This window comes from Scyliorhinus torazame, chromosome 3 (genome assembly GCF_047496885.1).
Source record: "Scyliorhinus torazame isolate Kashiwa2021f chromosome 3, sScyTor2.1, whole genome shotgun sequence".
NCBI lineage: Eukaryota > Metazoa > Chordata > Chondrichthyes > Carcharhiniformes > Scyliorhinidae > Scyliorhinus > Scyliorhinus torazame.
This window is the reverse complement of record NC_092709.1, coordinates 194,460,454-194,478,382: the sequence shown is the minus strand read 5'-3', so window position 1 is coordinate 194,478,382 and position 17,929 is coordinate 194,460,454. Positions and strand designations below refer to the sequence as shown.

Genomic DNA, 17,929 nt, shown 5'->3' with positions numbered 1-17,929 from the left:
AACTAAACTAAACCACACCCTGCAGCAAACAGCCTAAAACAAAAGTAAAAAGCTGACATACAGCCCAGCTCCACCCACTCTCTGACATCACTGCAGTAATAAACGCCCATTTCGTAAAGGTACTCTCACTACAGATATTTATATACACACCCATTTATAAACACCCATTTCTTAAAGGTACTCTCACATGACACTGTCAACAACTGTGGGTGAGAAATTACGGTTGAGAAAGAAGGAACACATTTTCGAAGCACCATATTGGAAAGTGGCATCATCGGAACAAATGCAACAGAGGCGAAGGAGCTGAGAGAAAGGGATAAAGTCCTTACAGGATGTAGGCTGCGAAGAGCTGTAGTCCAGATAGCTGTGCGAGTCAGTGGGCTTGTAATGGATATTAGTAGATATTCCATTGCCGGAAATGGATACAGAAAGGTCAAGAAAGGGAAGGGAAGTGTCTGAGATGGACCAGGTGAAAGTGATGGAGGGGTGGAAACTGGAAGCAAAGTTGATGAATTTTTCCAGGTCCGGATGAGAGCATGAAGTGGCATCAAAATAGTCATCAATAGCACCTCATACACTGCAGGAAAGAGTGTCCCGAGGCGTGATGCATTTGCGAGACCTTGCAGACAATGCGACAACGGATGAATGACATCGCACGATAATCACTGGGCAGAAATGTTCCCTTCCAGTCAAGCAATACTTCAGCAGTCAAGGGCATTCAGCCTCTGATCTTTGGGTAAGCGTTCTCCTTGGCGGGCTTCAGGATGCACGACAACGCAGAATCGCCGAGCAGAAACTGATAACAAGTTCCACACACATGAGTACAGCCTCAACCGAGTTCTTGGATTCATGTCTCGCTACATTTAACCCTCCGCCATCTGGCGTGGGCTTGAAAAATCCTGCCAACTGTCCTGGCTTGAGGCAATTCACGCCTCTTTAACCTGTGATTATCCCTCTCTCCAGTCTCACGTCTGGACCTGTAAAGATTTAATTACCTGCAAAGACTCGCATCCAACATTTCATCTTGCACCATTGGCTTTGTCAATTGATGCTGTGTCTGTGTAACCTACCTCTTCACTCACCTGATGAAGGAGCTATGCTCCAAAAGCTCATGATTCCAAATAAACCTGATGTTGTAAGACTTCTTACTGTGTCCACCCCAGTCCAGCACGGGCATCTTGACAGCATCCTTAAATGAAAGGAGATAGTTTAAAACATAATTGTCTTAAAACATCTTGCATTTATCATGTATGTGAAACTTTTGTATGGTGAGTGCATGTAAAGGCTGTGAGCTGGAATGCGTCTAAATACAGAGTAGGGTGTATTGACACCATACAGCCCTTGGCGCAGTCATGGTAAGCAACACAATCATTGCAACGCATTGTGGAGAAGGCATGCTTGTATGTGCAGACATGCTTAATACAGTGTAACTTTAGGAAGGCGTTGACTGCAATATTATGAAATCAATTTAGTATTGAGTGTTTATGCATGAATTATTTACATTGCCACTTGTCACCGGTCACTGCCCTGGTCACTTTGTTGCACTGATCCTAGGCAACTGATCTTGGGACCTTCCATCAATCCATTCCATGAAGGCTCTCCCAACTTCACCTAACTTTCAGTAGCAATAATCTAAATTTGCAAAGTCAAGTGTTTTGTGTCCTGCAGCAGATCTCTCAGTCGTTTAGAGTTTATTAATTACATTTCTTTCAGCCAAGCCATGTTCACAGTGTCTGTCCCTCAAACCTGTTCCATGCCTTTAATACTTGCAGCAACAATTGATTTTCTGCATCCTGCTCTCTCAAATACTGGATCCAAATAGATAAAACTAAATTGATACTAGAAATTGGCCACCCCCACCCAACTCCAAGTAAGTTTTGGACTTTCCATTAATATCCTCGAGGAACAATGGACATGAGGCAGCCTGGAAAAGCTGCAATGAAGTCACACTAAAGGTTGACCTTCAGTCAATCTTCTGGGCATGCACAGCTGTGAAGGTCACTTTATCCCTGAAGCTTCTTCTCAGGCTCATTCCAGATTTCCACGAAAACAAGCTGTACTGCACAGCTGTATTTGTATTATTCCTTGTGTCTGAATAAAGCTCGTAGCCTTACAGTTGAAGTAGATGCTTTATTGTGTGAGTTTGTTCTCTCTCCAGCGCTTATACTATGTTACATCTGAGCTGTCTGTCTGTGTCCTGCTCACCAGCTGCCGTTCCTGTGAAGAGTGCCCCTAGCTTCCGGTCTGTCTATATTTATACATCTCCCGTGCTCCCTCTAGTGTTGCTTAGTTGTGGTGCATTTACATTGACCCCTTGTATATATACACAGATATGCAGATCACTACAGTATTTATCTTGTGGTTAACACTGTGTTCGCCAGAGCAAGAACTTCATCATTTTCCCTGTGGACAACAGCAGTGACAGGTGAGCGATTTAGAATTAGTCCAAAAAGTTGGAACTCCCAAAGTCCCAGGGCAGGATCATCCATTCCTCAGACTAAGTGTTGACACTGAGGCAGGATTTGGGGACTTTCACGACAGAGAAATTAGCACTGCACCTGCACCGATTCAGCGACTGTGGAGGAGCTAGCACCAGCACAACATTGAACATGGCCAATTCCAATTTAAAATGGTGCGGGATTCGCCGGGTCCCTGATTGATACTCGAGAGGCTGACAAGCTGCAGCCACATATACACATTATCCTCCACACACACAACCCAGCCAACAAGATGGCACTGTTTGCGTTGAAGCGCACCCATATAGCTGATGGGTCAGCTAGGGCCAGAGGGCACCTGGGGGGGGTGGCTTGGGGAGGCATCGATACGATCCTTGGCACTAAGTTGACAGTGGGCAGTCAGCGGTGTGCACAGTTGCATGGCTGTCTTTTCGGCTGCAGCAATGGTGTTCTGTGCCCGTCCACCCTGATCGCACAGCCACCTCCTGGCCATCCCCCGCTGCTCTCCCGGCCCTGGCAGAAGCCCCCGGCCAGCGGCACAACTGTCAGCACACTATGGCGACTTTCCGTACTCCCTCTCTCTCCCTCAGCAGCCATGACGCCAGCTTCATGATTTTTAAAAGCACACGTGAACCACGCCGTTGAGAACTCGGCCCATCGGAGGCGGACAATCGCAGAGGCCCCGGAGAATATCGGGTCAGGCCCGCTAATAATATGTAAACTGTGTTTAATGTAGGTGCATTCTGAATCGCATTGACGCCGCTGCCGAGGTGACAGAGTATCGTGATTTGGCGTCAAATCGGCGTCCACTGTGATTTTGGCGTCAGTGTCTATTCTCCGCCCAATCGCATTTCCCGATTTTGGCGTCAATCAATGGAGAATCCCGCCCCCAAGCTTTGGGTTGAAACACTGAACCCTTTGTGAAATGATGAATACCCACAGGGATGCCATTCCAAAAGGCTTATCTGTGACCACTGGCGCAGCATTAGCTCTTCCCTCCTCTGTTCTAATTATATTAGTATACGTATTTGTCTTTACGAAAAGCCCATTTCAAAATATTGAATTATCTTTTTCTCCACGGATGCAGCCTGAGCTACTATTTATTACCATTTCTGCTTTTGAGCATTTGCAGGTTTTGTTTTTAATTTGTATGAATAAATGTTAAACCTTGTTGGCACGTTTTACTTTACCCATTGAGAGCACACTTTGAAAAACCATATGAGCACAACTTTGATTTTCAGTACACGGGCCCCCTCTGCCCATGACTTTCCTATAATTCCTGCCATGCAATGCCAAGAGTACAACAGCAGAACAATTGCAGTTGCGCTCAGCAGTAAACACGATTATTCTTTTTTCAGTACCATTCAGGCAGGGGGCCGGTTTAGCTCAGATGGCTGGACAGCTGGTTTGTGATGCAGAGCAAGGCCAGCAGTGTGGGTTCAGTTCCCGTACCAGCTGAGGTTATTCCCTGCCTTCTAAACCTTGCCCCTTGCCTGAGGTATAGTGATCCTCAGGTTAAATCACCACCTGTCAAAGGGGAAAGCAGCCTGTCGTTATCTAACGGCTTTAACTTCACAGTAAAGGTTGTAATAAAATGAGCAAATATTATTAGGTTTGGCTTATCTCATCATGTCAAGTATGATTTTCCACAGCCTAATTTCAAAAAACATGCTGCAAGGATACAAATTTAAGCACAAACAGTTAACGTTGTCCTTAACCTTTAAAGGCACAAAATGTACTTGGGAAATAAAATGATAGCCGAAATTTTCTGGAAAACCAAGTTGACGGCCGCCTCTGTCACCGCGAAATACGCCATGAGGTGGGGGCGGTTGGGGAGTCTGGAGGGAGGCAGCCCCCACGCAGGGCTCTAACTTGGAGATGTGTATAGTGATGGGTTACCAATAAACCTCAACCGTACAAACCTCCAGACCTCTTGGTGAGACACCAAACAACCTGACAACACAATCCTAGTCTGGAAAGATTTCATGCTGTGGTCAGCACATCATTTTACCTAGTTGCTTCTTCCTTCAAGTAAGTAATATAATCGATAAGCAGCCTATAAAGTATTGGTTAGTGTCTTAATTTTATTTCTGGAAACGTGAAAATGTGATTCTTTGGAGATAATGCAAAAAGAAACACTGCCTCATATCTTGTGAGAAATTAATTAGTGAACCTCAACCAGGCATCATGTGGAACACTGTGAAGTAGGAGATCAAAACAAACCTCCTGAAATCCAGAGATTGTACAGAGAGCTGCTGTGGGAATCCTCGGAGAGAAATATCAGATGTGACTAGCTTAGAGTTTGGTTGCTTGCCTGTCAGTCTTTTATGTTTTTAAATGAATAACAAGCAGCACACTGTTCTGCATTTCCTTACCACATAAATATAATTTAGCAAATTATTTTTTGCAGAAACAAGACAGTTAATTAGCAATGTTTTTAAACAATAGCGTTTTCAGGCCTGCTGTGGCACATTTAAGAATAGCCAAACCACCTTTTGCAAGAGAAAAGGCATTCTCATGAAAAATAAAGCATAATTCATGGTTATATTTAGATTGTTACAGTCCTATCTCCTTGGGTAAAATAATGCAATTGTGGTAGCGTGGCCTCTTTAAGAAGCGTGGCCTTGCAGTCCATGTGACTGGCTTGGAGCACGCAAAGCCCGACCAATGAGCGATCTGCTCGGAATCCAGGCGAGTGGGGCCTACTCAGAATGAACCCCAGAACCAGAGTGTTCATATTTATATCATAGACTCTGTGCCTGTACATAAGTTACCCTTGTTAATTGCATGATCCCTGGCAGCGTCAACCTGGCACATGGGCCCACCTTGGCACTACCAGCCTAGTGCCCTGCCAGTGTCAGAGCCAGGGTGCCAGGCTGACAGTGCCAAGGTGCCCAGGTGCCAGAGGGAGAGCAAGGGTGCCACCCTGCTCTGTTCCCAACAACCTGGGAATTGCAGTAGACTAGGAGAGCCCCCTCCCCCCCCCCACCCCTCACCCCCCCAACCCAGGTGCTGTTACGACTGGTCCTTGCCTAATGGCTCATTTAAATATGCAGATCTGGATCACGCCCAGTGAGGGCGAGATCCAACTCGCAATGTCTCGCGAGATTCCGTTGAAGGCCACTGAATTGCGCTCCATATCAGTTGGAAGGACTTTCTCCAGGCTCCAGGTTTCCACAACTCTTCCACAGTCCTTGAATGTAAGTTTAGATTTCACTGCAGTGAATTTGACAAGCTTCTTAATAGGTGGTTCTCTGGGCATTTGCTGCAGAATTTCCTTTAAGCTGACAATCAGATCTTATTGTGGGAATGATTTTGTCCACAAAATGGAAGTACTCAGTTTACTTGATGGATTCTCTTAATCCGTGCCATGGCAAAACCTTTCTGGGGGTTTTTCTGATAGCTCATGACAAGGAACGAGGCTTTATGCTTCGATAACTTTGCAACTTAATGAATGGTCTTGGCATTGGGCTAACGTAATGTACAGAGTAAATGTTGCCATTTTTGTCAGTCTTGAATTTCCCTTCATGTCACTTGAATTGTTTTGCAATAATAAGCGAGAGGTAGGAGAATCAAGTCAAAAGTTCATGTTTTTATTTCCAATCTTCCTGACCAAGACATTCTACATGTGAGATTTGTAATTTCATTACATAAATAATCAATCAATAGAAATGATTACCATGGAAATAAATTGGATTTTAATCCAATTGTGCTTGTTCTACTTATGAGTAATGCAGCAGACTGACTCCGTCATGTCTTATTGGAAGCCATTGGGCGAGATTGTCTGGCCTCCCTGTGGCGTGTTTCTCAGCAGCTGGTGCCTGCCCGCCATTAGCCAGTTGCGGTAACTTTTCGTACCACCGCCGCCAATGGGATTTTTCATTGAATCCACCCCAGGCCCAGGAAACCCACGGTGGGAGTGCGCAATCGTTGGGATCAAAAGATCCTAAAGCAAGGTCCTAAGTGGGTACCACATATTCCCCAGAGCCTCTGGTCATTCTGGGGTGTCCCTCGAAGACGTCAAGAATCTCCGACTGCCTCACAAGCCCCCACTTGGGCTCTGGAATGAACCCGAGGCATAAAAGTCCAGGGCTGCGGTGACCCTGACGGCCACTGGGAGTGGGTGTCCTCCTCCTCCATGTGGTGCTAAGTCTGCAAGGACATGGAACAGGTGCCGCACCATTCCCTTATTGTGGCATAGCCTCCTGCGGCACACATCTCTTCAAATGACCAGCACTGCCAGCACACCTTGGGCCTTCACTGATCTCCGTCTCTGGGTCCCTCCCTGATCCGCTGGGCAGCCGGATGCTCAGGGTTTGGGGCGGGACCCTACATGTGGGCTGCCACCTCGAGCCTCTGCTAACACTGCTTCTGCCACCTTTTCCGGCTTCTGGCAGCCTGGACTGCAAACGCCACTGTGAGGACAGCTGCTGCCTTATACTGTAATATGCTTAAGGAATTAGAGAAGGTGTGAGACCAACAATAAGTTCTGGCTTCCAACCTGTTACCTTCTAATCCCCCAAGCCTCCCATCCTTACATTCCCTGACATCTAGCAGGGCGCCATCCAATGTCCCGTTTGTGCTGGGGGACCCTGCCCTGCACACACATACCTGGCCCAGCAGTGAACTCACCACTTGCCTTCTCACCTAATCCTCTTTGTTAAAACCCACAAAAGCCTGGGTGCTGGTATTTGTAAAGTTGACCACATACTAATGGGAGTTTGGAAACGCACACATAATAATAATCTTTATTATTGTCACAAGTAGGCTTACATTAACACTGCAATGAAGTTACTGTGAAAAGCCCCTAGTCGCCACACTCCAGCACCTGCTCGGGTACACTGAGGGAGAATTCAGAATGTTCAATTCATCTAACAGCACGTCTTTCAGGACTTGTGGGAGGAAACCAGATCACCCGGAGGAAACCCACGCAGGCACGGGGAGAACGTGCAGACTCCACACAGACAGTGACCCAAGCGGGAATTGAACCTGGGACCCTGGTGCTGTGAAGCAACAGTGCTAACCACTGTGCAACCATGGCACATATCAACATTTTTAAGAATAAACCACACAGATTACAGGCAGAAGGGAAAAGAAGGGGTTTCAGTTTATCTCTCCTCCCTGTCCATAATAATATCAAACAAAAAGCATCCTAATGTATAAATAAAATATCAAATATACTTTCACCAAGTACTTACTGACCAGCTGTAATTTAATGTAATGAGATGAAAAAGATCTTGAGGAAATATTTTTCAATTTGTTAATTTTAAACATCCATTTTCATACGTGTTAAAATATCAAAGCTGCCAAAGTTAATTAGAAATACTCTGATGACAGAAAACTCATTATATATATCTGATAATTCAACCAATGCCAAGAACCTTATATCGATTACTCTTTGGAAGGTGGTTCTATCAGCTATTAATCACTTGGCTATAAAAGGATAATAATGCTATCACAGTCTATATTTATTGCATTCATTCATATCATGGAGCTAATGATTAATTTGGTAAAGTTGACCTGTGGCAACCATAAAAATCCCAAGCTGACTCTATTGTACCCTTTCCGAAATGACTTTAAATTAACATGCAACTTTGGTCCCTGTAGGGCACTTCAGTGATCTGAGGAAGAAAAGAGTCAGGATTGCTGTAATCATGTGGTCCTTTTGGGAAGGGGGAGTAGAACTGACAATACTGACAGAACTGACAGTGGGGATAAATGGGTGTTTCTCTGGTTGGCAACCTGTAACTAGTGGGGTCCCTCAAGGATCAGTGTTGGGCCCGCAGTTGTTCACAATTTACATAGACGATTTGGAGTTGGGGACCAAGTGCAATGTGTCAAAGTTTGCAGACGACACTAAGATGAGTGGTAAAGCAAAAAGTGCAGAGGATACCGGAAGTCTGCAGAAGGATTTGGATAGGTTAGGTGAATGGGCTAGGGTCTGGCAGATGGAATTCAATGTTGCCAAATGTGAGGCTATCCATTTTGGGAGGAATAACAGCAGAATGGCTTATTATTTAAACGGTAAGATGTTAAAACATGCTGCTGTGCAGAGGGACCTGGGTGTGCTGGTGCACGAGTCGCAAAAAGTCGGTGTGCAGGTGCAACAGGTGATTAAGAAGGCTAATTGAGTTTTGTCTTTCATTGCTAGAGGGATGGAATTCAAGACTAGGGAGGTTATGCTGCAATTGTATAGGGTGTTGGTGAGGCCGTATCTGGAGTATTGTGTTCAGTTTTGGTCTCCTTACCTGAGAAAGGACATATTGGCACTGGAGGGAGTGCAGAGGAGATTCACTAGGTTGATCCCAGAGTTGAGGGGATTAGATTATGACGAGAGGTTGAGTAGACTGGGACTGTACTCATTGGAGTTTAGAAGGATGTGGGGGGATCTTATTGAAACATATAAAATTATGAAGGGAATAGATAGGATAGATGCGGGCAGGTTGTTTCCACTGGTCGAGGAAAGCAGAACTAGGGGGCATAGCCTCAAAATAAGGGGAAGTAGATTTAGGACGGAGCGTAGGAGGAACTTCTTCACCCAAAGGGTTGTGAATCTCTGGAATTCCTTGCCCAGTGAAGCAGTTGAGGCTCCTTCTTTAAACGTTTTTAAGAAAAAGATAGATGCCTTTCTAAAGAATGAAGGGATTCGGGGATATGGTGTACGGGCCGGAGAGTGGAGCTGAGTCCACAAAGATCAGCCATGATCTCATTAAATGGCGGAGCAGGCTCGAGAGGCCAGATGGCCTACTCCTGTTCCTAGTTCTTATGTTCTTATGTACTAGATTGAGCAAAGTCTGTTTACTAACATAATTTGAATGTCCTCCCTCCCAATTTTCCAGTCAGTCAAAGAACTCGAACAATGGAAAAATGCAGGAAATGAAGAGAGTAGTAATTCTTAAAGAAACATCACTGGGGCAGCACAGTGGCACAGTGGTTAGCGCTGCTGCCTCACGGCGCCAAGACCCAGGTTCAATCCCGGCCACAGGTCACAGTCTGTGTGGAGTTTGCATATTCGCCTTGTGTCTGCGTGGGTCTCCACCCCACCACCCAAATAAATGTACAGGGTAGATGAATTGGCAGAACTAAATAACCTCTTATTTGGAAAGAAAAGAATTGGGTACTCTAAATTTATATTAAAAAAACGTTACTGTATCATAGTGAACTGTTTTATGGAGCAGACAAAGGGAAACCTGGCAAAAGTGGCAGGAAAAGGGCACCGATGAGAAAGCTACTTCTCAGATTGATATCACATCTACCCAACCCAACCTTCCCACTTGAAAGAGTGAGCAAATAGAAGGTTTTGGACAAGAGACACCAACCAACGCAGAGGTCAAGATTCTGGCAGAAATCACAGGACACCCAGCAAAGAGAGTTGTAGCAAAATAGATATGTCAAAAAGCTGTGATTTTCTTTCAGTATATTTTTATATACACTCTTTTTCCCTTTGAGGGAATAGTGGTGGGAGGATTCCTCGGCTGATTATCAGCCCATGGAACTGCATCATGAATGCTCCTTCCATGATCAACAAATCCTGGTATCAGACTTGAACCTGAAGCTTCTGATTCAAATGTAGGGGCACTACCACAAAACCTCCAAAGGTTGCCATTGAGGAACGCAGATTGCTTCCCACTGAAGTTAAACTTTGATGCATCCCAGGATTAGGCAGCAAATTCTGAACAATGTTCTCCCCAAGCACAAGCATCAGGGAAGCAGATATTGAAGCACAAATACCAAGATGGATCTACTCCGAATCTCCAAATTGTGTGGGGTCAGTGGGAGGACCATCCATTTTCTAACTGTTCGAGGGTGCCATTGCTTCTCGGGCACATCTGGGGTACTCACCACTGCAGCAAGGAAAACAATGTGGCTGAGGTTGACTGAGTAACAAAAATGGAAAATGTTGTCCCTCATTATCTCATTGAAGTGTGCAAAATCCTTCCAGGGTTTGACAGGGTAGATGCAGGGGGGATATTTCCCCTTGTTGGGAGGCTCCAGAACCTGGGGACACAGTCTCAAAATACAAAGTCGGCCATTTAGGACCAAGATGAGGAAGAATTTCTCCAGTCAAAGAGTGGTAAATCTTTGGAATTCTCTCTCCCAAAGCTGAGGAGGCTGAGTTATTGAGCATTTTCAAAGCAAAGGTCAATAGACTTATCGGTGCAAACGACACTAAGAAACATGGGAGAGTGTGTGAAGGTGAGATAGAAGCTTTACCATTATCTAGTTAAGTGTTGGAGCGGGCTTGAGGAGCTGAATTCCCTGCTCCTGCTCCTTTGATCCTATATTCCTCCTGCTCCCAAGAAACAAGCACATTTGTCCCAGCAACATTTTTTCAATAGGCCACTTAATAATTAAAAAACAAATTGTCTTCAGACAATGTTTTAAAATTATATACCAAGGATATGAGCCCAATTTTTAATCCAAAGGAACTCTGTACTGCTTTAATACAGGTTAAATTATGCACCCTGATCCCTCACACTGCAGGTCATCCCTATCCCTGTGAGATGATTCTTGGCCACCACTGATATCTGTAGCCACCTGGGTTGGCCACTTCCCGGCTTAAAATGGAGAACCAGAAATTCAGCCAACACAGGCAAAAACTAGCAAGTGCAGAAATCCTGTGTATTTGAACTTGCAAAAGCCCAGACAGCACTGAAACTCACAGCCATCTGCATACTAATGAGTGATCCCTGGGAACAATCGAAACATTTAAGGTGAATAAGGCCAAGCCAGACTCCTCGGCGCCAGCAGGAGCCAAGACAAAGGAAGGCCAACGGACACCTAGGGGCCGCCCAGCGATCAGGGAACAGCTCCAGTATTGGAGAAATCAATCCAAGTGATCGGAACGTAGTTCAATCACTTGGAACCAGGTACGGGGTCCGCCCAAAGGGTCGGGAAGCCCCTGTGGACTATAAAGTAGAGTCCCCAAGTTCAAACCGTTCTTCTTGGCAGGGTCACTCAGCAACTCGAATCAACCCTTGAGAGTGAACTGCCTAAGCTGCCGCATCAACCAAGTAAGTCTCCAGTCAACGCACGCTACGAGATAGGCGCTCCTAGCTACCAGTCCATACCAGCTTTTGAACCCTGCAGACTCAGATCGAACAAAAGGCCATTTGTTCCCCTGACCTGGTGGGCCAGTTCCGAAGCTAAGTATAGGCCTTTTAGTGATAGAGAATAGTCTAGAAAGTAGAGTTTATGCATGAGTAGTGATTTACTGTGTATAATAAATGTGTTTTGATTTGAATCTTACTAATTGGTGTGTCGAGTTATTGATCAGTACTTGAACTTGAACTTCGTGGCCGTATCATAAAGTTACCTGGCGACTCTAGAGCAAAGGTTATAGAAACAGAGCAAATTTAGTAAAGACCCTACGGGCAACGAATTAAGAGCCAACTAAAGTTAGCAACATATCTTGATCAGCTCTCCTTGTATTTTTATATATGCGCATACTCTTGTACCACCTCTCGTCTTGAAATTACTGAGATACTGAATGCAATTGGAATCCAAATGTGGCCACTCCACTGATTTTTAAAGCCATTTTGAATCGGATATTTATCTTCCAGTTATTTTAACTTGAAAACGGATGCGGCGGGATGGGGAATTCTGCCCTATATCTTTTCCAAATAGAAGCACAATGCACTGAGTGATATATAACAAAGTAATGTTGCTCCCCTAAAGACATCAGAAGATGATATTTGTCTCGGGTAAAACCCAGCAGTAGTTAACACATGAGTAGAATGTTTTCTGTCACCGAATAGGAGATAATCTTTTGAATCACTACCTGATAACTCAGAAAATCAATATTTTTTTTTTTAATTTTAAAATAATTTTTATTACAGGTTTTCATAAAATATCAATAACAAAATGAGAAAAAAAAAGAACCCAACAGGGTTAAGTACAAAACACCAATCTAGAAAAGCAACCCCCCATTCACCCCGCAACCCCCCCCCCCCCGTACATAAATAATAAATTAACATTAACACCCCGACTTAACACAACAGGTATGTACACCCCCTCAGACCCTTAATATTGATCAATGATGCAAATCATTTGTTGAATTATTGGAGCAACCCTTACTAATATTGCTATAGGATTCAGTAGGGTAGACATTGCAGTTCCTGGGTTTATTATATCATCTGGGCACAGTGTATAAAAGAAAATTGGGCAAGCTCCTTTACAAGGTGTGTATTACACCCTCTTGAATGTCCTCCTTTGTTGTATCAAGGCATTATTTTGACTTTGTGCAGTGTTTCTTCTATTCATTGAAATAAAATGAGGAGGGATGAAAAACTGGTGCCAATTTTCTATCAACCATTTCACACTGGCACAGAAAGGTCAGAATTCCTGTGAGATGTTTTAGTGCAAAACAGAAAAACTGTTGTCAATATATATTGGATTGTAGTGCACTCTGATTTGCATGTAATGGATTTTCAAATCTGTTTGTAAAGAATAATTTTGTGACACACAACACACAAAGGATTTGTCCCCTTATATGCGCTCTTGACATTGAAGCTAAACATTCAGCATGTGTTCCTTGGAAGCAATGTTCCTTCACAGTCTTTAGTTAAAGATCAAAAAATAATGCTGTAATCTTCTGAAGCAGATGGAACATTGACACAACTGTCAGCAAGGAAAATATCAGTAGTAGCACTGCACAATCTTCTAGCCCTGTAGGATCTGGTGTTTCTGCTCTTGGACAAAGAGCTTCCTTACACAGTGTCAAAATAGGCAATTCAAAAGCACTCAGAAATGTGTCATTCCATGTAGCGTTCTTCCAGCTGAATCCAATTCCTAGAATAGGACAATGTACAAATCCACTATTAGACCCAATTTCACTTTCCTACCCTGAAGCTAGTGATTCTTTTTCAAGCCTGAAAGATCATACTTAGAAATAGATATAATTCTCTCTTTAGGCTTATCTATGTGATGACCATACTTCAGATTATTGAACAGCAATTAGATAATCTTCTTTATATTCTGATAGCTTTAAACATTAGTTAACTATCATATTTTCCTGACTGCAAGCCAAAAAATTGTGCATAATTTTCACACACTACAATGTTTGATGAAACGTGTAAAGGCACTTTCCTGAAAGCAATTGGAGGTGATCTTTCTCCCTCATTCTTCTCATCAAGTGTTATTAAATTTAATTGGTCAAATACTTTTAAATTGTCATAAAATTTGTGAAGATTTATCTATCCAGATAGGATGCTGACATTTGGCAATTTCAGTATTAGTTCTGTTGCTCTATTTATTTGTCTTGGTGAACCACAAGCCTTTCCCTTATATCGATCAAATGGCCACACAACCAGTTAGTTAGTTTAAAAGCTGGTTTATTTACATACACAAGAGTTATCTCAACATGCAAACACAATATCTACTACGAGTTAAACTACACCTATCAGCTACAATAACCTATACTTAAATTCCAGGCGACCGGCACTGTGCAAATGGATAAAGGTCTTTATCTGGATTTCACTTGGCTGGTTCGAAGAAAGTGGCTCTGTCTCTGCTGGGCTCATCCGTCAGGTAGCGATCGTTGGTCTTGAACTTAACTGGCTGTTCCTGCTGCAATTGGGTGGCACCGGCCCGATCCAAGAGAGACAAAACACATGGCTGCGCTCTCTTTTATCCCTCTGGCATTTTGCACTCTTTGGGGCAGTCCTTAACCTTGGACCCAATAGTTCGACAGGGCTCTGATCACTCTATTTGATTTTGGCCAATAAAGGGGCAGGTGCCTTGGTAGCTGGGCGGGTCCTTATCGGTCATTGACCTTGGCAGTTGTGCTTTCTGAGTAAGGGAGTGGCACCGACCAGTCTGTGGCTGTACCGGTTGCTTGATTGGAGTTCTATTGTCCTGGGGAAATGGGCCATTGAAATGTAAACGAGCGGGGGTTTCGGTCAGGTCTGGTTACCTGTGTTTTAGATACACATAGGCTGTGTGTCTGTCTGAGTCCTGGGTTGGCCATAATTCCCATGGTCCTTTGCAGGTGGCCATCTTAGATGGCTACAGTTCCAATACAGTATTTCGGGGGGCTATCGCACCCATTCTTTATTTTAATTTTATCAAGACTGGCAGTATTATACACATCTTGAGCGCCATCTAACCAAATTTGTTCTAAGTGTGGTAGTGTGCGGGATATCGTCGGTGTTGCCCGACGGCTTACCTGGTGAGGCATTCACCAATATCTCATGTCAATTAGGGCATTTGATGGTACCCCACGGGATTCATGCCACAAATGGCTGTCCCACCTGCAGACTTGACAGAACCACGCCAGGCAACTCCTCACTAATGAGTGGGAGCAGCGCTTAAACCAATCCCGCAGCACAAACCCCAGACAGCATGCAGTCATGCCACCATGCAGACCAACTCTGCAATTCGGGGATGCCGACCTGGCCAGGCTCATGGACACAGTCGAGTCCAGGAGGATACCCTGTTCACCCGAGGGGGTCGGAGGGCCAGCCACTGGTCAGCCAATGCCACCTGGGAGGCAATGGCAGCAGTCATCAGCTTGGAAAATGTCAGCAGGAGGACAGCCACCCAGTTCCGCAAGAAGGTCAATGACCTCCACTGGGTCTCATGGATGAGTTGGCATCAGCCACCCTGGCGCCAGTCCCGCCTGACATCACCGGCCCCACTCGCAGCAACTCTGTGTCTGGCACCGTCACCGCCCCAGCACAATGCTGCGCCTGTTTCCCAACATACCCCACCCATGCCCACACCTGCTCCCCGCCATGACCCCTCCCACCCGCAATGCATGAAGCGTTTGGCATACGATACCTCCCTGTGTGTCCCTGCAGAAGTTGGTGCACAATAGTCTGGTCTTACCCGGCGGGACCTCGGCGTCCATCCTGTCGAGGGCGGCCTGGTGGGGGGGGAGGGGGGTCTGACCACGGGGGGGGGGGTGGGCTTCCACCATGGCCTGGCCTGCAATCAAGGTCTACTGATCGGCGGGCCGGCCTCTCCTGATGGGGGCCTTTTCTACTCCGCGCCGGCACCTGTAGCCCTACGCCATGTTGCGTCGGGGCCGGCGCGGAAAAGGAAGCTACCGCGAATGTGCGCGTTCTCGCTGGTCGCAGCGCGCATGCGCAGACTCACAGCGCACATTTGAGGCCGGTATCGGCAGCTGGAGCGGCGTGGGTCACTCCAGTGCCGTTCTGGCCCCCTGTAGGGCAGAGGATCGCTACAATTAGTGGTCCAATGACGCCATTGTTAAATCTCCAGTTTGTACGACGGCTTGAACACTCTGCTGTCAGAAAGGAGAATCCCACCCAAGAGTTCTACCAACTGAACCACTGGTGGCATCATTACGGTATCCAGGATGTTTGAGGAATTGGGCTGGCACATCGATTAACTGAGTATTTATCATAGATTAACTGAGTCTTCTCCTTCGTCTATAAATTTCTGTATGAACCTGTTTGCAGTGGAATGCCAAAAATGTGAAGAAAATCTGAAGCCAAACAAAAAATCAATAAAGGAAAACAAATCCGAAACATTTCCATCTGAAACACTGAAGGGCACCAAGTTAGTTTCAGAAACATTGTGACCAACAACACATTGCCCGGTGCTCGCCAACCTTCTGCTGTGGATATACTGTCCACGCTCAGGGGCTCATTGCTCACATCAAATAAACAATATTGAAAAGAACTGGTGTCACTTCAATTCAATTCAAAGAAGAAATAACAATTAATAATGAACACATTGGCTCGCGGCTTAAGCTTTTAAAATCAAGTTGCAACTTAAAAACATAGTTCAAGCAAAATCATCAACATATTCCAAAAGAAAGAAATTTACAATTGAGCAAGAAATAACTGAACTGAGGAACTTTAACAAACACATTTACAATGGGGTTACACAGAGTCCAAAGGTATCTGCCATCTCTTCTAGAAGATTTAAACTTTAAAGCATTTCATTCAAATATCCTAGGGAAAGTTATCATCAATGCACAGAACACCCCGGGCAGGATTCTCCGTTGGCTGATGCTGAATAAGTTCCTCGGCAAAATTGCGGCGGGCACCGATTTGACGCCAAATCACTATTCTCCGTCGCCTCGACAGCGGCGTCAATACGGTCCGGAATGCACATAAACACCGTTTGCATGTCATTAGCTGGCCTTACACAGTATTCTCCACCTCCGATGGACTGAGTTCCCGATGGCGCTGCTCACTTGTGCTTTTAAAAATCATGAAACCGACGTCATGGCTGCTGAGGGAGAGAGAGGGGTAACGGAAAGTCTCCAACATCGCCATGGTTTTTTGACAGTTGGGCCGCTGGTCGGGGGCTTCTACTAGGTTTGGGGGGAGTAGTGGGGCGTGGCCAGGAGGTGGGCTATAGGGTTGGGATGGATGGGCATGGAACACCATTACTGGAGCCGGCAAGGCAGCCATGCAGCTGCACATACCTCTAACAGCCCACTATGAACTTAGGGCACGAGTCGTATAGGTGTGCCCCCAGGGAACCCCGCCAGGTGCCCTCTGGCCCAAGCCGACCCACCAGGTGTATGGGCATGCTCCAGCACAACCAGTGCCATCTTGTTGGCTGAGTTGGTGTGTGTGGGGAGTGTAATGTGTATATGCGGCTGCAACTTGTCAACCTCCCGAGTGTCAACCGCGGGCCCGGCGAATACCGCACTGTTTTTCATTGGAATCGATTGTGTTCCGCGTGGTGCCAGTGCTAGCTCCTTAATAGTAGCAAAATCGATCCAGATTGGGTGCCAGCCTTGCTGTCGTGAAAGTCGACGGATTCTGCGTCGGTGTCAACACTTAGTCTCGGAAACGGGGAATCCCGCCTCCCATTTTACAAAATACTGAGGATCTGTTGAATGGCATTTTGCTAACTTTCATGGATCGTGCCCGCCCTCGACTGCACTTGGCACCATACTTTGTTTCGCAGTTGCTCTTTAAGTAGCTATTCGGGTAAATCAAATTTCAATTCTTGTCATCAACATAAAACATATCAATGGTTATCATACTATTAAATGTAAAGTAGTCTAAATTGGGCACTTGTTTGAAAATACACTTAAAATGAACTGAAATTGTATTATTTGCAGTGAATACGCTTGTTCTTTGTGAAACGTTGGTGCACTTAAGACCTGTTCCTATGTTTGCTATCTGACAGCGTATAATACCTTGTTCATCATTACTTTTAAACATTATTCACAGCAAGTAAGTAAAGATAGATGGCATATTTTATGTTTCTCTCCATACCAATTGTTTTTCAAGAGTGGTCAGAATAGCTAACAAATTTTGTGACTAAGCTCCAGATGATCTTGCTCCTGTCAATAATAATTTTAATGAAAAAAATGGCACAAGTGTAGAATCAGAAACATTTCAGCACTAACATGAATCATTTGACTCTTCAAGCCTAAACTGTAATTCACCACTGTTCTGGACAACATCAAGAACAAATAAGTGATTAGCTGACAGTATAATTTCAATACCTTTTCTGTACTAATATTCTTTTTGGTTACATTT

General features: G+C 45.0%; 1 long non-coding RNA gene across 1 annotated transcript in view; it reads left to right on the top strand.

Annotated features, from left to right (window-relative positions):
- The first annotated feature begins 4,363 nt into the window (after positions 1 to 4,363).
- Positions 4,364 to 17,929, top strand: part of LOC140408874 (uncharacterized) — an 81,538-nt gene continuing 67,972 nt past the window's right edge. The window contains exon 1 of the long non-coding RNA XR_011940230.1: positions 4,364 to 4,487. This is a non-coding gene — a long non-coding RNA (uncharacterized lncRNA). The remainder of the gene's footprint in view (positions 4,488 to 17,929) is intronic.